General features: G+C 39.6%; 1 protein-coding gene and 1 pseudogene across 1 annotated transcript in view; both read left to right on the top strand.

The window, feature by feature from the left end:
• NMT2 (N-myristoyltransferase 2) overlaps window positions 1-23,134 on the top strand; it is a 116,708-nt gene that overhangs the window by 15,246 nt on the left and 78,328 nt on the right. The window lies entirely within an intron of this gene.
• LOC122151692 lies at window positions 11,714-14,600 on the top strand (annotated as a pseudogene).

Here is a 23,134-nt window from a genome sequence, read left to right on the forward strand (position 1 = left end):
AAGGCTTGCTTTATGGCCTAACATATGGTCTATCATGGAAAATGTTCCATGTGCACTGGAGAAGAATGTATATTGTGCTGTTGTTTGGTGAAGTGCTCTGTAGATGTCTATAAGGTCAAGTTGGTGGATTGTATTGTTTAGCTCTTCCATGTCTTTGTTGTGTTTCTTTTCAGTTGTTCCATCTTTCACTGAAACTGGTGTATTGAAGTCTTTCACTCTGACTGTGGAGTCATCTTTTTTTTTATTTTCAATTCCATTAAAGTCTGATTTATGTATTTTGGGGCTCTTTCATTGGGTCCATAGGTATTTACTATGGTTATATCTTCTTGTTTGATTGATCCTTTGATCATTATATAATGTCCTTCCTTGTCTCTTATGGTAGTTTTTGTCTTAAAGTCAGTGTGATCAGAAATTAGTATTTCCACTTCTGTTCTTTTTTTGGTTGCTATTTGCTTGCTATATCTTTTTCCAATCTTTGATTTTTAGTCTGTTTTTGTCTTTCTCTCTATGGCGTGTCTCTTGTATAGACAGAATATTTTTGGATTATGCTTTCTTATCCAGTCTGCAACTCTCCATCTCTTTGAGTGGTGCATTTTGTCCATTGATGTTCAGTGTAATTATTGACAGATATGAATTGGCTGCTGTCATTTTGTTACGTGTTTTTTCATGGTGTTGCTGGTTTCTTTGGTCTATATAATTTTCTATGCTAAGCTCATTATGTTTATGAATCATGTTATCATTTGCTTTGTTGCTGTTGTTTTAGTATTTGCTAAATATTTGTACTTGTCTTCTTTTTTATTGTGATGTGAAGGTTTATCATTTTTCTTTGAGGTTGCCCTGTGATTTATAATTTTCTCTCCAAGTTTAGAACAGTCCATTCTATCTTGTAACTCTCTTGACTTCCTCAGCATTTAGAAGTTATGTAACTACACAGTATTTTCCCTCTTTTTGGTTTGTAGTTGTCCTCATTTGCCAATTGATGTCTCTAGTTCCCTGCTTACAATCTTGTAGGCTTATTTTACTTTGGGTACGTCCAGAGTTGTGTCGGGTTCTGGGTTATGTCATCTTGTGTATTAATGGTCGGTTGTTGTTTCCTATTATTGGTTCTCTTGTAAGATGGGTATGGTTTTAACAAATTCCCTTAATTTCTGCTTATTTGGAAATGTCCTAATTTCACCATCATATTTGAGGGACAGTTTTGCTGGTTATATAATTCTTGGTTGGAAATTTTTCTCTTTCAGTGTTCTATATATACCATCCCATTGCCTTTTCACTTGCATGGGTTCTGCTGAAAAATCAGAGCTTATTCTTACTGGTTGTCTTTTGTAGGTAACTTTTCGTTTTCCCATGCTGCTTTCAGGATTCTTTCTTTGTCTTTGGTTTTTGTGAGTTTGATGATGGTATGTCTTGGTGATTTTCTTTTGGGGTCTCTCCAGTTTGAGGTTCATTCAAATTCCTGAATGGATATATTCTCATCTTTCATCGTATAAGGGAAGTTCTCTTCCAACAAATCATGGAAATTCTTCTCAGTGGTTTTCTTTTTCTCTTCTTGTTCTGGAATTCCTATTAGACATAGGTTATTCCTTTTGACGGTATCCCACACAAATCTTATTTTTCCCTTCCTGTTCTGGAATTCCGATTACACGTAGGTTATTCCTTTTGATGGTATCCCACATGAATCTTAGGCTTTCTTCATTTTGTTATCTTTTTTTGATTGAGCCCATTCCAAAGAAGTATTCAGGTATTGGTCTTCATTGTCAGTAACTACATCTTCCATTGGTTTGATTCTACTCCTGTGCCCTTTCAATGTGTTATCTATTTCTGAAAATTTAGTATTAATCTCCTGTATTTCTATCTGTAGATTTTGTATAATTTCTAATGTTTCATTAATTTTGTCATTTTGTTTCTTCCAAAATTGTTCTAGAATTTTGTCTGTGTTTTCCTTAATTTTGTTAGTGTTTTCCTTGAGCTGTCTCTCAATCCTTTGAAGATACCTAAATATAATTCTCTTGAATTCCTTATCAGGGAGTTCCAATGCTACTTCTTCCTTAGGGATATGTTCTGGGTCTGTATCCTGCTCCATTGTTTCTACCACTTTATCTTAATTCTTTGTGTGGACTGTGATGGTCTCTTGTCTCCGAGACATTGTGACATTCTTGTATTTAGATCTCTGTTAACTATTTGTGAAGAGCAGTTAAGGGTGAGTTAGGCTCTTCTTGGTGGTCATTTATCCTTGGCCAGTTGGTGGAGAAGGAAGTGGTGGCTCTCACTCAGTAAGTGGAACTGCAGGAGGTGTGGTTACATCTTATGGGCACAGTTGCTGTCTCCCACTCAGACAAAAACAACAATCAAAAAACCATCAAAAGGGTAAAAGCAAGCAGACAAAAAACACACCACATAACAGACAGGAACAATCACCAAAAAAAGAAGAGTGAAAATAAACAAACCTGCAAATCTGGGGAAGGGGCAATAAGACAAAAGAGGTAGAGTAGGAAAATAATGAAGAAAAAAATGGGAAAATGAAAAAATAAAAATAAGGAATGGGGAGAACCATGAGAAAGAAAAAAAATAGGAACCAGGAACAAGGAAGAGAGAAAAAACTGAAAAGTAGAACCTGGGAAGGGAGGAATAAAGAATAATAACATAAGGTACAAAAAAAAAAAAAAAAAGGAAGGAAGAAGAATAATTTTAAAACAGACAAAAACAAACTGAACAAAAAAGAAAGAAAGATCTGGGCAGGGCAGGGCTCCCGGGCTCTGTCAGAGCACACAGACAGGGACGGAATTCCTGCTGGCCCAGAAAGTGGGTGGGAATGAGGGATGGCTGCAGCTCCGTGCACCAAGAGAGGGTGTAGGGTATGAGAGTACAAGGGGAATAACGCATCTTTCCAGTTGTTCATGTCCAGAATATCCACGTGGTTCCCAATAAGTGGAGCTTATTCTTAGGTCCCTGGAATCTGAGAGAATGATGTCACTTTAAATATCCAGAATAGTCGAACTGCTTGTAAACATTCAAATTAACTGCACCCTCTGGACAGCCAGAAGTCCATGGGTTAGCCTGTCTCCCTCTTCGCTGCTTCCACTTTTATTCACCAGCCACCAGTGCAGTCCTCCATGCAGCCCCTGGCTAGCAGGCCGATCTTTAGGTCAGTTATCAGGTCCCAACACCACTTGGCAATATCCAAGCTATCCGTGCCATCAGGATCACTGATAGACTGTAGCTTCCTATGTCTCCTTTTTCAGTGTTTTCATGCAGGTTCTTCCACAAGTTGGAGTCAGTCCAACTTCCCTTCAAAGGTCAGGGCTCCAGGATTATCCTCTGTATCTGTGTTAACTGGTATCCCCTTTTGTTTGTTGAAGAGGATCTGTGCAGTTTGTCTGCCTATTCCACCATCTTACCAGAACTCCTCTATGTTTAACTCTTTTGAGAAACCACAGTGGCTGCACTAGTTTACTTCCCATCAGCAGTACATAAAGGTTCCAATTGCCCCAAATCCTTGCCAACACTTATTATGTTCAGTTTTTCTGATAATAGCCATCTTAGAGGATATGAAGTGGTATCTCATTGTGATTTTGATTTGCATTTTCTGATAACTAATGAATTTGAGCATTTTTTCATGTCTATTCAAGTCCCTTGCCAGTTTTTAATTAGGTTGTTTTTGTCGTTGTTGAATTGTAGGAGATCTTGGTATATTCTAGGACCCCTGGTGTACCAGTGGTTAAGCACTCAGCTGCAGACCAAGAGGTTGGCCCTTCGAACTCACTAGCAGTTCCATGAGAAAGATGAGGCAGTCTGTTTCCATAAAGATGACAGCCTTGGGAACCCTATAGGGTGACTGCTCTGTCCTACAGGGTCGCTATGAGAATTGACGGGATGGCAACAGATTTTATATATTCTGGATAGTAGTAAGTTCTTATCAGATACATGGTTACCAAAGCCTTTTATGTAGGCTGTCTCTTTACTTTCTTAATAAAGTCTTTTGATGCACAAAAGTTTTTAATTTTGATGAAGTCCAACTTATTTTTGTCTTTTGTTTCTTGTGCATTTGGTATTATCTCTTAAGAGTCCATTGTCAAAAACAAGGGCTTGAAGTTTTACCCTATGAGTTTTACTTTTTTAGTTCTTACATTTAGGTCATTGACTTATTTTGAGTTAGTTTTTGTAGATGGTGTGAAGTATTAGTTTAACTTCATTCTTCTGCTTGTGGAGAAGTTTTCACAGTACTTAATAGAGACTATTCTTTCCTCGTTGAATGGACTTAGTAGCAACCTTGTCAAAAAACAATTGGCCACAGATGTATGCATTTGTTTCTAGATTCTCAATTCCATTCCATTGGTCTATATATTTATCCTTATGCCAGTACCAGACTGTTTTGATCTCTGTAGCTTGCTTAGTTGGCATGATAGCCACATAATGGACTGGAACATGCTGGCAATTGTGAGGATAACAAACAATCTGGCAACATTTTGTTATTTGGTACATAAGGTCTCCATGCTTGGAGGCTTCTCAGAGCATTTTGATAGCATAGCAGCTAACAATGACAGTATAGTATGTTTGATATCAGGGAGTGTGAGTCCTCGTATTTTGTGTTTTTTTTCCAGATTGTTTTGACTATTTGGGGCCTCTTGCAATTGCATATAAATTTGAGGATCACCTTTTCCATTTCTCCAAAAAAAGGACTGTGGCAATTTTGATAGGGATGATACTGAACCTGTAGATCACTTTAGGGAGTATTGACAGCTAAGTCTTCTAATCCATTGACAGGAGATGTCTTTCCACTTATTTGTTGTTAGTTGCCATTGAGTCAGTTCTGATGTATGGCAACCTCATGTGTGCAGAGAACTGTTCTCTAGGGTTTCCAATGCTGTTACCTTTTGGAAGCAGATAGCTAGGGCTTACTTCTGAGACGTTACTGGGTGGCTTTGAACTGCCACTCTTTTGGTTAGTAGTCGAGTGCTTAACTGTGCCACCCTTCTTAACTTCTTTCGGCAATGTTTTACAGTCTTCACTGTACAAGTCTTATCTCCCTGGTTAAATTTTTTCCTCGGTATTTTGTTATTTTAGTTACCATTGTAAGTGGAATTGTTTTCTTAATTTCCTTTTCAGACTGCTCAATGCTGATATATAGAAACATATAACTGATTTTGCATTTTGATTGTTTGCCCTGCAAGTTTGCTGAATTTGTTTATTAGCTTTAGTAGCTTTCTTGTGGCTTCTTCGGGATTTTCTATATTCATAAGATCATGTTATCTGTGGCTAGAGATAGTTTTTGTTCTTCCTTTCAGATATGGCTGCTAATTTTTTGAAAAGGTAATATAAGCACAGGGTACAAAATTCAAAAGGGTAGACAGTGAAAAGTTAGTCTCATTCTTCCAGCATTGAGTTTCCTTCCCCACAGGCAGTTTCTGTTTCCCATTTTTGGTGTCTTCTCCAGTGTATTCTAAACATAGATAATGATATAGGGATGGGTGTATGTCTGTGTGTGTGTGTGCATGCACATATATACACAAATGCTAGCATTCCTTGCCACTTGTATAACCTTAATTTTTTTTAGTTACTGTGTCTAGTAGATCACAGTATATCAAAACACGTAGATTCAGCCTCACTTTGGAAAAAGTTGTGTGTTATGTCATTGAATGGATGTTGTTGTTGTTATGTGCTGTCGAGTCAGACTCGAGTCATAGCGACCCCTCCTTGGGTTTCCAAGGCAGTATCACTATGGAAATAGATTGCCCCATCTTCCTTCCGAGGAGTGGCTGGTGGGTTTGAACTGCCAGCCTTCTGGTTAGCAGTCAAGTGCCTTAGGCACTATGCTACCAAAGCTCCTGAATGGATGTAGCATTATTCATTTAACCCGTCCTCTGTTAACAGACAATGAAGTAGTTTCCAGTTGTTTATGATAATAAACAGTGCTGAAATTAAGATTTTTATGCATACAACAGTTCCCCAGAATACTTCTTAATAAATATTTTAAAATCTTTTTCAGTTAACAAGTTTTAGGGAGACAGTGTGGTGATTAAAGGAGTATTAAACTAGGATTCAAGAAATTGCTGTCACTCCAGATATTGATTTGGGTGAAGAGAAGGTAAATGTACCAAATGTGAGTGATCAACATGGTGGCACTGAGGAAGAGGAAGACATAGAGAGGTACATGGAAGGTACAGACAACAAAGATGAACCCTTTTGCACCCTTTTGTACAGTAATGCATTGTCAGTGAAGGCAAACATGGATATACAGGTGGCTAGATGGGTGGACAGGCTGAACTATTAGGTATGTCTGTGTAGGGGGGAGTATGCCCAAGACCATGTATCGGGGTCTACAAGTGTATTGGTATGTTTCTGTAAGAATTCCCAGATACATAGTAGAGCTGACAAGGGACAAGATTGTAGTCACTTCTTGGCCACAGCCAGGTACCCAGAGGGAGCGAGTAGTTGGACCTGTGGGCTTGGAACCATAGTTGCAGGGGACATCAAGCGCAATTGGCATAATACACTGTACAAAACATTGTTCTATATCCTACTTTGGCGAGTAGCAACTGGGATCTTAAAAGCTTGCAAGTAGCCATCTAGATGCAACGATGGGTCTCTCCTCATCCAGAGCAAAGAAGAATGAAGAAAACCAAAGATTCGTGGAAACAGTTTGCCCAAGTGACTGGTACACCATGCTATCCTCAGCCTATAGGACTATGAGACTAGAAGAACTAGATGGTGCCTGGCTACCGCTGTCAACCACCTGAAGGGGGATCTGTATAGGAGATCCTGGATGGAGTGGGTGAACAATGTATAACAAAACTCAAAATCATTAAAAAAAAAAAAAAAAAAAAGGGATCGGGTTTGCTGGTCTAATAGAGCCTAATGGAACCACTGAGACTGGGCCCCTAGCTAGGGCCCCTAGCTGCCCTTCAGGTCTGGAATTGAACCCACTCCTGTGGCTTCTAGCCAAACAAAAGACAGGCATATGAAGTGAACATTTACATTAGGTAAATACACTCCTGGGAGAGAACAATCATGGGAGAATAGAAGGGCTGTGCATACACAGGGAGATAGCTCAGAGGGCAGGAGTGCATGGAAGGAAGGACACAGGGAAGAGGTAACTATGGGGAGGAAGTGGGAGGGAAGCTGTTGCATTTTGGTGAATTGTAGTCAATGTCATGAGACAAAGTGTATGTGAGCTGCTGTATGGAAAGTGAACTTGCTCTGTAAACTTTGACCTAAATCACAATTAAAATAAAAATAAAAAAAAGAAATTGCTGTCACTCACCCTTAGTTTGATGTTGGAGTTAACCAGAGTATCAATGTCTTCATTTATAAGTTGAAGAGCTTACTTACTTTATTTATTTATTTATTTTATCAGCTTTGACTTTTATTTTGAGTATGATGGAAAACCACTGGAGTGATAAAATAGGTCTTAATCTTTTTTTTTTTTTATTTTTTATTGTGATTTGGGTGAAGATTTACAGAGCAAATTCATTCTCGATACAGCAGTTCACATATACTTTGTCTCATGTCCTTGACCACAGTTTACCACAATGCAACAGCTCCCCTCCAACTTCCTCCCCATAGTACCACTTCCCAGTGTCCATACCTCCATACTCTCCTGCCCCCTGAGCTGTCTCCCTGTGCATAAGCTGTCCTTCCTTCTCCCATGATTGTTCTCTTGAGGGCATGTGTCTACTTGAGGTAAATGTTCAACTCACATGCCTGTACTTTGTTTGGCTGGAAACCACAGGTGTGGGTTCAATTCCAGACCTGAAGGGTAGCTAGGGGCCATAGTCTCAGTGGTTCCACCAGGCTCTATTGGACCAGCAAAACTGGTCCCAACCATCCCCCTTTTTTTTTTGTTCCCCTCCAAATGATTTTGAGTTTTGTTCCACATTGTTCTCCCTCTCTATGCAGGATCTCCTACATCCCTTCCAAGTGGATGACAGTGGTAGTTACTATACCCTCTGACCACAAGGATTTCATCCAAATAAGGAACCATGAATCTAATGAAAGAACTGACTAGTTCCATGATCAGCATTGGGATATGTAGAGAAGAAGTAAAAATTGAAAATTTGATAGGCAAGGGAATTTAGAAATAGAAATATAATTTGGAAAAGCACCTCACATTATTAACCTTGCTGACACACATTAATAATATTAAATATAATAACACTAATAAAATATTAAAATAAATCTCAGCTGGAGAAAAGAATTTTTGGATGTGTTAATTATCTTTACTTACTAAACTCTGAAAGGCCCAGAAAGGGGAAGAAGTCATATAAGTAGGAGTTAGTGTTGAGCACCTATTCAGAATAACATTTATGAGCATGGGTGAGAAAAGTCTGTAAGAAATAGAGCAATTTTTTCACTCATTTGTACTGTCCTGGAGCCTGGACTCTGCCAACTCCCTCAACCCCTTAAAAAAAAAAAAATTGGCTTTTCAACTTGTTTTCTTCATCTTTAGGAAGAGTTTTGCTCTCATTATACATTTCTACTGGTAGAACATCTTTTTGGCTACTTATTGGAAAGTTTTGTCTTCTTTTGTGAACTGCTTATTCATGATCTTTGGATCTTTTCTGTCAGCCTTTTTTTTTTAAATCAATTTGTAAGTGATCTTTAAATACTGTATGTGTCTATAGGTGTGCTATAACCTAAGGTTGTGCCAGAAAAAGCCTTTAAGAAATTTGTTGAATGACTGAACAATTTGTATTTTGTCTTTCAGCTATATATAATGATCTTAAGGATAAGTAAAAATATTTTAGCATTTTATATTTCCTCCTTTATTCTGATCTCAGACTACCTGTCAGATATGTCTTCCTTCGTACTAACTTAACACCATGCTAGTTTCTAGCCAATGCCTATTGGTAACATTTTATTTTAAGTGTAATTTAATATTAATGCTTATCAAAATTGTTTTTTATGTGAAGTAGACACCAAAATTGTTTGGTAATAATGAGGTAATTTTAGAAAGAGAAGGCTAGTGAGATAGTACATACTTTTTCACATTGAGGATATGGTAAGGATTTGAAGGGAGTCCCTGGCTGGTGCAAATGTTTAACACATTTGGTGGCTGTCCAAAAGGTTACAGGTTCTAGTCCACCCAGAGAGGCCTTGGAAGAAAGGCCTGGTGATCTACTGCTGAAAAATCAGCCATTGGAAATCCTATGGAGAGTTTCTACTCTGATACATACACATGGCAACACCATGAATTAGAGTTGATGGCAGTTAAAACTGGAATGATTTTTTAAATATATATAATTTCTTTCTTTTTTATTGTTGTTGAGAATATATACAGCAAAAAATACACCAGTTCAAGTTTCTGTATGTACAATTCAATGACACTGATTACATTCTTCGAGTTGTGCAGCCATTTTCACCTGCAGGAATTGTTTCTCCTTCACTAACATAAACTTACTGCCCCATAAGGTTCCTATCTGATCTTTTGAATTGCTCTTGTCCATTTGACCCTGTATAGAGAGAGGAGCTCTGGTGGCATAGTACATAAGGATTTGACTGCTAACCAGGAGGCTGGCAGTTCAAACCCACCAGCCACTCCTCGGAAGGAAGACTAGGCAATCTACTTCTGTAGTGATACTGCTTTGGAAACCCAAGGAGAGGTTGCTAATGCTCAAGGCAGACATTCTTACTAGTTAATCTTAACTATTGTTTGCTTTTAAGAAGACTTCAGAGGATGTTTTCAGTTTAAGGTTTAAAGAGCAATAGTATTGAGGGTTCTTCTAGTCTTCATGGCTCCATAAAGTCTGGAATCCATGAGAATTTGAAATTCTGTTTTGCATTTTCCTCCCTTTCATCAGGATTTTTCTATAGAATCTTTGATCAAAATGTTCAGTAATGGTAGCCAAGCACTGTCCAGTTCTTTTTTCATGGCAGGAACAGAAAGGATTTAGGGGAGCCAAAACATTGGAAACAACTGAATATCTAAGAGAGGGGATTGCTTAATAAACTATAGACCAGAAGCTAGCAAAAGGAATCATCAAAGTTCTTCTACTTGAGCCAGGCTTGTATTAAATCCAGTTTTTATTGTTCTTCCATTCCCCAGAGCCAGCCACTCTCTGCTGCTAACCACACGTGTAAATATTTAAGCTATTGGCTGGCCTCACAGTCACCTCTACTCAAAGCTTCAGCTTCAGTAGCTGTAGCCACCTGCTTTCTTGGCTCACCTTTATGATGATCTCCTTTCTTCACTGGTCATCCACTTCTGGAGCAGCTTTGAGCTATGAGCCTTCCTAGGGCTTGTTCATGACTTAGTACTTTCACCAGAGGTAATGTGGCTTTGAAGAACTTCTGACTGATAGTGCCTAACTCAGTCTCAAAAGGAGAAGGGACATCCTGAGAAAGGGATGAAGCCACAGAACCAGTGAGCTGGCTGAAATCTTACTTTAGGTCAGAAACCGTATCATGACAGCTGGAAGATTAGCTTCTTGCTCTGGACTAAACATTGTGTTGTTGTTAGCTGCAGTTGAATCGGCCCCCAACTCATGACAACCCCATGCCCAACAGAACAAAACTCTTTTGCCATCTCCATGATCAATAGCTTGCAGATTGGACCATTGTGATCCATAGGGTTTTCATTGGCTGGCTTTTGGAAGTATATTGCCAGGCCTTTCTTCCTAGTCTGTCTTAGTCTAGAAGCTCTGCTGAAACCTGTTGAGTATCATAGCAACATACTAACCTTCACTGACAGAGGAGTGGTGGCTGAGCTTGTAGTGCATTGGCTGGAATCAAACCTGGGTCTCCTGCATGGAAGGTGAGAATTCTGTCACTGAGCTACCAGCGCCCTCATAGATTGAACAGTATATTTTGTGGAAAATGGGTAAAGACGTTAGCAGTAGAATTTCATAGGTGAGCCACTGGCAGAAGCAAAGTTACTCATGTAACTCACTCATGTGACTTCTCAAAAACCTAAACTGCAGGTGAAATCCATTACTGCATTGGACACCAGATGAGTGGCCCAATCCAGGATGAGGAAAAACTTGTGACCAGCCACCAGACAAACTGACAGCCTCAGCTGACTTCCCAGAGCTGTGGGTGTGAATTCTCATCTATCAGTAGTACAGTGTGATACATCTTTCTGTTACCTTTGTTTTTTTTTGCACAAGCTGTACCAAAACCTCTTCATGTATTTTTCTCCTTTCTAGAACCTTTCCTTCTAGTACTCATTTGGTATCTGAAACAGAGCACACCTATAGACACATACAGTATTTAAAGATCACTTACAAATTGATTTAAAAAAAAAAGGCTGACAGAAAAGATCCAAAGATCATGAATAAGCAGTTCACAAAAGAAGACAAAACTTTCCAATAAGTAGCCAAAAAGATGTTCTACCAGTAGAAATGTATAATGAGAGGCAGTATAGCATAGTAATTACAGGGATCCTGGAGCCAGACTGGCTGGATTCCAGCCCTGGCTGTGCCGTTACTAGCTATGTGACCTTCGATGACTTACTTAACCTCTCTATATTTCAGTTTTGTGTAAAATGGGAATAATAATGAGAGGATTTAACCTATTAAAAGGAACCCTCATGGCACAGTGGTTAAATACTCAGCTGCTAGCCAAAAGGCCCACAGCTCAAACTCACCATCTGCTGTGCAGGAGAGAGATGTGGCAGTCTACTTTGGTAAAGATTACAGCATTGGTTGGATTCCAGCAGCTGCTGTGATGGCTCTTGTCTTCTCTGGCTCTTTGCCATATTCCTTTTGCTTTTGGAAACATGGCCTCTGGTGTAGCTGTCTCTGATGCTGTTCAGTGACATGAATGTGCACAAATCATCTATGCCAGAGGAGGTGAAGAAGTGCAAGAAGGTGGTGCTCTTCTCCCTGAGTGAGGACAAGAAGTACATCTGGAGGAGGGCAAGGAAATCCTGGTTGGTAATGAGGGCCAGATGTTGATGATCCCTACATCATGAATTTATAAAATGCTGCTGGACTTCTGCTATGCCTTCTGTGATGTAATCTCTGAGACCAAGGAGAGCAAGAAAGAAGACCTGGTGTTTATCTTCTGGTAACCTGAGACTACACCCCTTAAATGCAGAGTGATCTATACTAGCTCCAAGGATGTTGTTGTTGTTGTTGTTTGCCATCAAGTCAGACCCGACTCATAGCGACCCCTCCTTGGGTTTCCGAGGCAGTATCACTACAGAAGTAGATTGCCCCATCTTCCTTCCGAGGAGTGGCTGGTGGATTTGAACCGCCAGCCTTCTGGTTAGCAGTCAAGTGCCGTAGCCACTAGGATAGCCATCAAGAAAAAGGTGACAGGCTGGGGAGAGACTGAAAACATTCCCCTTATAAGTGGGTACCAGATAAGGGTGCTTGTTATCACTATTCCTATTCAATGTTGTATTGGAAATACTTGCCAGAGCAAGAAAACAAAATCAAGAACTAAAAGGCAATCCATATTAGCAAAGAACTAAAACTATTTTTAGATGATATGATCTTATACATGGAAAATCCCAAAGATTCAATAAGAATATTACTGAAACTGATAGTTTCAGTAAAGTGGCAGGGTACAAGATCAGTATACAAAAATCAGTCAAATTCCTTTACACTAACAAAGAGAACTCTGAAAAGGAAATTAAGAAAGCACCACCATTTGCAGTAACTACCCAAAAGATGAAATACTTAGGAATAAATTTAACCAGAAACACAAAAGACCTATGCAAAGGTAACTACAAAACACTATTACAAAAGACCTATGTAAATGGGAGACAATACCATGCTCATGGACAGGAAGACTTAACATCATGAAATTGTCAATAGTCTCCAAAGCAATCTACAGATACAGTGCAATTCTGATCCAGGTTCCATCATCTTTCTTTAAAGAAATGGAAAAACTAATCACAACTTTATATAGAAAATAAAGTAAAGCACTACTAAAGAAGACGAAAAAAGTAGGAGGCCTCATACTTCCCAATCTCAAAAGCTGCTATATAGCCATGGTAAGTAAAACCTCCTGGTACTGGTACAGTGACAGACATATAGACCAATGGAACAAAATTGTGAACCCAGAAGTAAAACAATCCATCTACTTATGGACAGCTGAGCTTTGACAAAGGGCTAAAATTCATTAAATGAGTAAGATGGTCTCTTTAATAAATGGTGCCGGCAAAGCTGGTTAACCATTTGCAGAAAAATGAAGCAGGAACCATATCTCACACCATATATAAAAATGAACTCAAGTTGGATCAAAGACCTGAATGTGAAACTTAACACCATAAAGACTATCAAAGCAAAATAGGGACAAAACTAGGGACCCTAATTCAGGGCATAAATATACTATTGAATATAACTAAAAATGCACAAATACAAGAAGACACAATAGATGACTGGGACCTCCTAAATATAGACATTTAAGCACATCAAAAGATTTCACCAAAACAGTAAAGAGAGAACCTACAGACTGGGAAAAAAATTTTGGCAATGACCTGTTAAACAAGGGGATAACTAAAATTTATAGAACACTTCAACAACTTAATAACAAAAAGACAATGCAGTTAAAAAATGGGTGGAGGACACAGACACTTCACCAAAGAAGACATTCAGGCACTTAACAAACACATGAAAAAATGCTCACAATCATTAGCCATTAGAGAGATGTGACCTATGAGACCAAGGAGAACAAAACCAAACAAAACACCAAACTCACTACCGAGTCGGATCCGACTCATAGCGACCCCTCCTTGGGTCTCTGAGGCCGGGTCACTACAGAAATAGATTGCCCAACCTTCTTTCCAAGGAGTGGCTGCTGGGTTTGAACCTCCAGCTTTCTGGTTAGCAGTCAAATGCCTTAGGCCCTACGCTGCCAGAGCTCCCAAGAGGGAGGTGTATTATCTCACCCCAGCACTAATAGCAAAGTTCAAAAATAGAAAACAGCAAATGCTGGTGAGGGTGTTGAGCGACTAGAACCTTCATACATTGCTGGTGGGACTGTAAAATGGTACAGCCACTGTGGAAAGCAGTATGACACTTCCTCAAAAAGCTAGAAATAGAAATACCATATGATCCAACAATCTCACTACTAGGTATGTATCCTAGAGAAATAAGAGCAAACAGATATATTCACATCCAAGTTCATCACAGCACTATTCAAAGAAGCAAAAAGATGGAAACAAATGCCCACCAACAGAGGAGTGAAGTAACAAACTATGGTACAAACACACAGTGGAATACTGCACAATGTTAACAAACAATGATGAATCTGCAAAACATCTCATAGCATGGATGAACTAAGAGGCCATTATGTTGAGTGAAATTAGTCAATCACAAAAGAATAAACACTATATGAGACCACTATTATAAAAAGTCAAGAAAAGAATTTCCCAAAAAAAGAAATATTCTTTGATGGTTACCAGGGCTGGGTGAGAAAGGGAGGGTAAACCACTAACTGAAGGGTAGACACATATTAACTTGGGTGAAGGGAAAGGTAGGGAAAAAAAAAAATTAAAAGCATCTATGGAAGAGGGGGGAAAGAAAGAGAAGATAATGAGAGGGATCAAGTATGAATTACAGGCAAACTGCTCCGAGATGGTCAACGACTGCTACATTGTGGCAGAGGAGCTGAGGGGCAGTACCATCATCTCCCTGGAAGGCAAGCTCTTGTGAGTCCCCTCTAGTCCCCACCTTGGAGCATCCGGCAGCCTCAGACCTTCCTGCGGGTGCTTCAGGCCCCCTTCCTGCCAGACCAGAGAGGCTGAGAGGAACCCAGCACGGGGAGGGCGGTCCCTTCACCCCAGTTGCCAAGCAGCCTCTCACCCCTGGACCTTCTTCCTCTTGACTGTTCTGGCCTTCCTGGTCTGCTTTTGATCTTACTTCTCCTGGGTTGAACCAGACCAAGCCCCCCAGAGACCTCAGTTTGGGGAGGTTTTTTTTTTTTTTTTTAAAAACTCTACCCCCACTTGTCCCTCCCCCTTTCCAGGTTGTCATCTTCCAGTAGTGACTCTGCTTGTCTGTTTAGTTCTGAATATAAGTGGGATGTTGTGGACCTGACCCCTCACTATGCCAGGTGACTCCCGTACCCTTTTCCCCTGTTGAGATCACTTGATTGGAGACAGGACCCATAAGGAACCTTCAATTTAAAAATAGGAAAAAAGACAACAATAAAAAGGCTCACTTAAAAAAACAAACAAACAAAAAACGATTATAGCCTCGAAAACCCTGTGGGGCAGTTCTGCTCTGTCCAGTAGGGTTTCTGTGAGTCAGAATCCACTCTATGGCAATGCATTAACCTCTGAAAGTTGTTCTGAGGATTAACAAGGTTGATATTTATAAAACACTTAGGAAAGTACCTGAAGTGGATATATAGCAGAGCTGAAAGGGGCAAAGTTATGGTGACTTCTTGGCCATGGCCACAGCAAGCTATCCAGAGGGAGTGAGTAGTTGGACTTGTGGGCTTGAGACCATGGTTGCAGGGTACATCAAGCTCATTGGCATAACATACTACACAAAAACATTGTTCTGCATCCTACTTTGGTGAGTAGTGACTAAGCTTTTAAAAGCTTGCAAGCGGCCATCTAGATGCAATGATGGGTCTCTCCACCTCCAGAGCAAAGAAGAATGAAGAAAACCAAAGACACAAGGAAACAATTAGTCTAAATGACTGGCACACTATATGATCCTCAGTCTATATAACCATAAGACCAGAAGAACTAGATGGTGCCGGCTACCACTGTCAAATACTCCAAGGGTGGTCTGTGTAGGAGATCTGGGATAGAGTGGGAGAACAATGTGGATCAAAACTCAAAAGCATTAAAAAAAAAAAAAAAAAAAAAAAAAGGGACCAGTTTGCTGGTCTCATAGAGCCTGATGGAATCAATGAGACTATGGCCTCTAGTTGCCCTTCAGGTCTGGAATTGAATTCATTCCTGTGCCTTCTAGCCAAACAAAAGACAGACATGAGCTGAACATTTCCATTAGGTGGATATGCTCCTTGGAGGGATCAATCATGGGAGAACAGAAGGGCTATATATTCACATGGAGACAGCTCAGGGGGCAGGAGTGCATAGAGGGAAGGACAAGGGAAGAGTTAAGTATGGAGAGGAAGTAGCAAGAGAGCTGGTATACTGTGGGAAATTGCAGTCAATGTCATGAGACAAAATGTGTATGAACTGCTATGTGGAAAATGAATTTGCTCTGTAAACTTTCACCCAAATCACAATACAAATTAAAAAAAAAATTACCTGAAATGTTAGCTGTGGTGATGATGATGATGATAATGATGTCAACAAGGACTAGGATAATAGTGATGGCTACAGTGACAGCAATGCCAGATAGTTCTCTAAAGTGGTTGTACCAATTTACATTTCACCAGCCTTATCTGAGGAACTCCGGTGGTGTAGCACCTAAGGCGTTTGACTGCTAACCAGAAGGTTGGTGGTTCAAACCCACCAGCCACTCCTCGGAAGGAAAGTTGGGGAATCTACTTCCATAGTGATATCGCCTCGGAAACCCAGGGAGGGGTTACTATGAGTCAGATCTGACTCCACGGCAGTAAGTTTGGTTTGGTTTGGAGCTATATCTGAGACTTCCTTTTCCTCACATTCTTCAGATATTGGTAGACTTTAAAATGTTTTCCAATTCAGTGGATAAAAAGATATCTGAAAAAAAAACAAAACAAAAAAAATTTTTTAAAGGTATCTGAGGTGCTTTTAATTTTCACTTTCCTCAGTGCTGGTGAGATTGAGCAGCATGGCAGAAGTTATTGGATACTAGAGTCTCTTGTGAAGTGCTTGTTCAATCCTTGGCACATTCTTCTGTCAATTGTCTTTTTCTTACTGATTTCTCATTCATTCAGTAAATATTTATTGAGTACTTTTTATATGTCAGACACTGCTTTAGGTGGTAGAAATACAATAGAAAGCCCTGTCTTATGAATCTTATGTTCTAGTAAGAGGGAAAGGAACAAATAAAAGAATCATAATAGCTAACATTTTCTGAGTGATTTCTGTGTGGCAAGTGCTACAGTAAATTCTTATAAACTCATTTTATCCTCACAATTTTTTAAAGTTAAAGACATCATCCTTTTCCAAACAAGGAAACTGAAGCACAGAGAAGTTAAGCAATGTACTAGACAGCTAGGAAGTAGTAGAGCCAGGATTCAAACCCAGGTAGTCAGACTCCAACTAAAGCCTGTAATCCTGGCTGGGTATTTTGTTGCCTCTCTGTACTATAACCTGCTGCCATCAAATGTATTCCAACTCATAATAACCCTATGGGATAGAGTAGGATTGACCTCATGGGGTTTTCAAGGCTGTAAATCTATAGAAACAGACTGCCTCATCTTTCTCCCACAGAGTAGCTGGTTGGTTCGAACAGCCAGCTTTTGGTTAGCAGCCCAGCACTTTCAGCACATTAACCACTGCACTACCTGGACTCTCTTGATTTAAAAAAAAAAAAAAAAAAAAAAAAAATCACCATCAAGTCGGTTCCTTATACTGAAGATAAATGTGAAAGGGAAAAAAAAAGTTTTTTTATATTCTGGCTATTTAGCATTTTTATCTTGCGTGTTACAAATAAACCACAGCTTATGGAGACGGCAAATGTGTCAGAGTAGAACTGTGCTCCATAGAGCTTTCAGTGGCAGTTTTTCAGCAGTAGATCACCAGACTTTTCCTTGGAAGTGTCTCTGGGACTTGAACCACCAACCTTTTGGCTAACCACTGAGCACATTAACCATTTGCACCACCTTGTGGCTCTCATGTTACCTTTTTTTTTTAATTTGAAAATTCTGTTTGCAACACTCTGCCATGAAATATTTAACTTCAATATTGTCAAAGTTACTACCTTTTATGATTTGTGCTTTTGGGTCCTTATTTAAGAGATTCTTCCCTTCACTGACATTATAAAGTTGTTGTTTTATTCTTTAAGTTATTAATTCAACAGATATTTATTAAAGTATCTATTATATGCCAGACACTTTTCTAGGCACTGCACATGTGAATTAAACAGACAAAAATCACCATTTTCAGTTTTGTTTTTTAAGTTTGGGTCTTGAACTCACCCAGAATTTGTTTTTGTGTATTAAGGAAGGTGCAAACTAACTTTATTTTTCTTTCTATAAGAAAGAAAAGATTCATTCTTTCAGCATTGATTGTGGTATAGTAAATCACCTGGTATGGCTTTTCTAGACATAAGTCTTTGTAAACTCCGTAGTCGAATTTGCTGTGAGCAACTGAGGAGCTCCTGATTATTAAAGTTATCCACCTGGGGTATTTCTGTTGAGAGTGGCACAAAGCAGTGTTCTGGAAGTTTGCTGTCTCTCAGGTGCTTAGAATTCTGATGTTGATTGCCTAGTTTGGCCACTCTGCCAGGCTGAAAAGGAGGCCTCCTAGAGGCAGAAGTCTTTCTGTGACTGCTGGCTGAGAAGGACGTGCTGCTGAGAGAAACATGCTCCTGAGAGAACGTGCTCCTGAGAGACCTGCACTCCTGAGAGACACACACTACTGGGAAAGAGATACAAGAGACCTGCATTGCTGAGAGAAACACCGAGAGACACGCACTGCTGGGAGAGAGACTGTGAGAGATTGTTGGCTGAGAGATGGTGGGCTGAGAGAGACTGAGCATTGTTCCTGAACTTGAATTGTAGCCTGGTGCTTCCCTGTTTAACCCATGATCTGTGAGTTGTGTGTGGCCACTGCAGCAAATCATCGAACCCAGCAGAAAGGTGGTGGGTGCTGCAGGAGGAATGGTTGGTGTCAGGGTTGATGAAAGAGCTGGAGGGAGGCAGCATGTTTGGCCTCACAAGAATAGGCCTTGGGCTTTTGATGGTGATTCTGTCTTCCTCTTGTGGGGTTAGAGGAGGTCAGAAGATATGGCCTGCCTGCCCCTTTGGCATTGATTTATGATGTCATCTTTAACAATATCAAGTCCCTATATCATGTGTTGCTACTGGTCTATTGTTATTTCATTGCTCTTGTTTGTCTATTCTTGAGTTCCATGTATATTTTAATAATGCTTTAGTGGTTACAAAGGTATTGTGATTATTTTAGACAACTTAGAAATTTTATGGAAATACAAAGAAGTTGATTAAAATCATTTATAACCCCATGTAGGAAATTGGAAATTAAGGGGAAAGTATTTTTAATATAATTATACTATCAAAGTACTATTGCTTCTTTGATTTCATTGTGAGGGAGAGCTGAGTGATCTCTCTAATGATGCCCTATAAAAATCTAAAATTGTGTTTTTTTACCCCTAACTTCTTAATGTGATTTTGGGAAAAATTTAGAGAGCATATTGTTTTTCCATTCATCAGTTCATGTACATTTTTTTGTGTGACATTGGTTGCAGTCCCCATAGTGTAACAGCACTCTTCTACTTCTTCCCTCAGTTTACCATTGCCTTTCATCTTTCTTCATTTTTCTTCCTAGCTTCTGAACTTTATGCCTGGGCATATGCTGCCCTTTTGATTTTTTGTGGTTGATTGTTTCAATGAGTGCATACCCTAGGCCTGTCGTTTGGCTGCAGGTTGAGCCACGGGGGTGAGTTCAGTTCCAGGCTTGAAGGGTGTCTAAGGGTTATGGTCTTGGGGTTTCTACCAATTTCTGTCAGGCCAGTGAGGTTGGGTGTTTCTGTTTTGTTTTTATGGTTTTTAGTTTTGTTCCACATTTTTCTCCCACTCTATGTGGGACTTCCTATTGTGATCCCTTTCAGAGCAGTCAGCAGTGGTAGCTTGACAACATTTAGTTCTTGATCTCAGGGTCACAGAGGCTGGAGTTCACATGGTTCATTAGTCCTTTGGATCAGTTATTTCCTTGTGTCTTTGATTTTCTTCACTCTTCTTTGCTCCAGATGGGGAGGGGTCAGTAGCTGCACTTTTAGATCATATACAAGTTTTTGTATACACATTTGTTTTCATGTCTCTTGAGTATTTATCTGGGAGTAGAATTGGCTGGGACATACGGTAACTCTATCTTTTGCCTTTTGAGGAACTTTCAGACAATTTTCTAAAACAGCTGTGCCATTTTACTTTCCCACCAGCAGCATGTAAGGGTTCCACCTTCTCCACATGCTCGCCAACACTTCTGCCTCTTTTTTCATTATAGCCATACTAGTGGTTATGAAATGAGCTCTGGTGGTGTAGTGCCTAAGGCATTTGACTGCTAAGCAGAAGGTTGGAAGTTCAAACACACCAGCCACTCTGTGGAAGGAAGACTGGGCAATCATTTCCATAAAAACTTATTGCTTCAGAAACCCAAAAGGAGTTGCTATGAGTCGGAATCAACTTTATGGCAGTGAGTTTTGTTTTTGGCTTAGTGGTTATAAAGTGGTACAACTGTCAGTTTCCAAATAATAGTCTCCTTAAGGCTTCTGGGAAATGGAAAAGTACCTCTTCCTCATTCAAGAATTGTGGAACTCTGCCTGTAAACCACTATATAAATGTTGTTGTTGTGTGCCTTCTAATTGATTCCAAGTCATAGTGAGTGAAACTATGTATATAAATACTACTGGATATGTCTAGGAGTTTCTAATTTCGTCCCAGTTTCTGCAGCTCCCTATCAGTTTGGAAATTGGAAAAGGCAATTAATTTCTTGCCTGGGTTCTCTTACGCAGTTGCAGCTGATGATGCATTGCGTCATAGTCATATAAGATGGTACAGAGCTGTTTTGCAGGACAGCTCACTCACTGCTAGCAGTTGATGCTGGCTGTTGCCTGGGAGTTCAGCTGTGCTGTCTACTGAAGGGCCTTAGGGCATTCAGACCACTTGTATGGCTCCTGGCTTACCCTAGAGTGAGCATCCCAACACAGTTAGAAGCTGCATGGCCTTTTTTGACCTAGCCTTAGAAGTCACATAGTGTCACTTCCACTGGGTTACAGGCAAGTCACAAGCCCACCCAGATGCAAGGGAGAAGAAAATAGACCCTACCTTGAGATGTTCATCATATCAAAGAATTTGTGGACATGTTTTAAAACTGTTTGTATCTGTAACAATGGCCTTTTTTTTTTTTTTTTTAAAGGCTTTTACTATGTATTTGTTGGATGAACAAATGGATTTTCTACTGAGTAGATATGTCAGTCTGACACCTGCTTGTTTTTTTGGACAATACAGTTTGAACTCTGTAATAACATAGGGGCTTCATTGTATTTATAATGTATTTTTGAAAAGTAGGGACATATTACTTCATACTGTATACAGGTGGATTAGAAAGTGAATTTTTTTTTCTTTTTCAAAAGCTATAAAAATAAGGGGGGAAAAAAAGAATACAAAATTTCTGTAATTTTATAACACGAAGGCCTTTCTAAATAAGATTTAAAAGCCACAAAGGAACACTTTTAGATATTAGACTATATAAAACTTTAAATTTCTGTGCAGGAAAACATACCATAAATAAAACGAAAGCTAAAAACCAAACTCAACAAAGTGTTTACAATATAAATCCGAATCACAGACTGGGCAGCAGTTTGATGGTGTGGTTACGTGCGTGGGCTTTAGATGTCCCATTTCAAGTCCCAGCCCTACTACTTGCTAATGACTCTGTTACCCAGTTGTTGTTTTTTTAAATTGTGATTTGGGGAAAAGTTTGCACAGCAAATTCACTTTCCATACAGTAGTTCTCACACGCGTTGTCTCATGACATTGACTACAATTTACCACAATGCAACAGCTCCCCTCCCACTTCCTCCTGGTAGTTACCTCTTTCCTGTGTCCATCCCTCCATGCACTCCTGCCCCCTGAGCTGTGTCTGTGCATAAGCAGCCCTTCTTTCTCCCATGATTGTTCTGTCCAAGGAATATATCTACCTCAGGTACATATTCAACTCATATGCCTGTCTTTTGCTTGGCTGGAAGCCACAGGTGTGGGTTCAATTCCAGATCTGAAGGGCAGCTAGGGGCCATAGTCTCAGTGGTTCCACCAGGCTCTGTCAGACCAGCAGTTACCCAGTTTTTTCAGTTTTGTAATATAAAGATAAAGTACATCCATTTCCTAGGACTGTTGCAAGAACTAAATGAGATTAAGCATCCAGAGTAAATACTTAGTCAATAATAGCTGATATCCATACTTTTATAAGTTGCTGTTGTGTTGTTATGTGCTGTCGAGTTGGCCCCGACTCAAGGCAGTATCACTACGGAGGTAGATTGCCCAACCTTCCTTCCGAGGAGTGTCTGGTGGGTTTGAACCACCAGCCTTTTGGTTAGCAGTCAAGTGCCTTAGGCACTATGCTACCAGAGCTCCTACTTTTATAAGAGTACTTACAAATCAATTTTTTTTTTTTTTTTTAAAAAAAGAATGCCTTCCATAGAAATATATGAATGAGCACTTCATGGGAAAAAATATACATATCCAAGAAACATATGAAAATGTGTCCTCATACCTGATTAAAGAAATGAAAATGAAGTCTACGGTGAGATTTTATTTATTTATGTCACTTAATTTACATTGAGATTTATTTTCCACTTATCAGACTATTAAGGATGAAGAAGAATGATAATATTTTAATGCTGGCAAAGATGTAGGGAAACTGATGTTCTCACTTAACTGATGGTGGGAGTAGAAATGTATTTAGGAAAGCAGTCTGCATGATTTAGTAAAACTGAAAATGCACGTGCCCTTTTAACCTAGTTTCTACCTTTGGGCATCTTTTGGACATACATGACTGCGCAAAGATGTCAGTAATAGAATATTTTTTTGCAGTAGTGTTTTTAACATTAAAAACCAGTTGCTGTGGAATTGATTCTTACTCATGGTGACTGCATGTTTGTCAGAGTAGAACTGTGTGCCATAGGGTTTTCAGTGGCTGCTTTTTTGGAAGCAGATTGCCAGGCTTTTCTTCTGAGGGACCTTTAGGTAGACTCGAACCTCCAACCTTTGGGTTATCAACTGAGTATGTTAACTGTTTGCACCATCCAGGGACTCCAGTTTTAATGTAACCTAAAACCTATTGGCATCAGGTTGATCCTGACTCATAGCGATCCTATAGGACAGAGTAGAACTGGTTCATAGAGCTTCCAAGGCTATAAATCTTTACAGAAGCCAACGGCTACATCTCTTACCTCCATTGTGGCTGGTGGGTTTGAACTGTTGACTTTTTGGTTTGCAGCTGAGCACTTCAACCACTGCACCACCAGGTTTCCAGTTTTAATATTCTTTTTTTTTTTTAGGATTTGGGTGAAGATTTACAGAGTAAATTCACTTTTCATAC

The sequence above is a fragment of the Orycteropus afer genome, unplaced genomic scaffold (genome assembly GCF_000298275.1).
Source record: "Orycteropus afer afer isolate SDZICR_OR568_19922 unplaced genomic scaffold, OryAfe1.0 scaffold00655, whole genome shotgun sequence".
Classification (NCBI taxonomy): Eukaryota; Metazoa; Chordata; class Mammalia; order Tubulidentata; family Orycteropodidae; genus Orycteropus; species Orycteropus afer.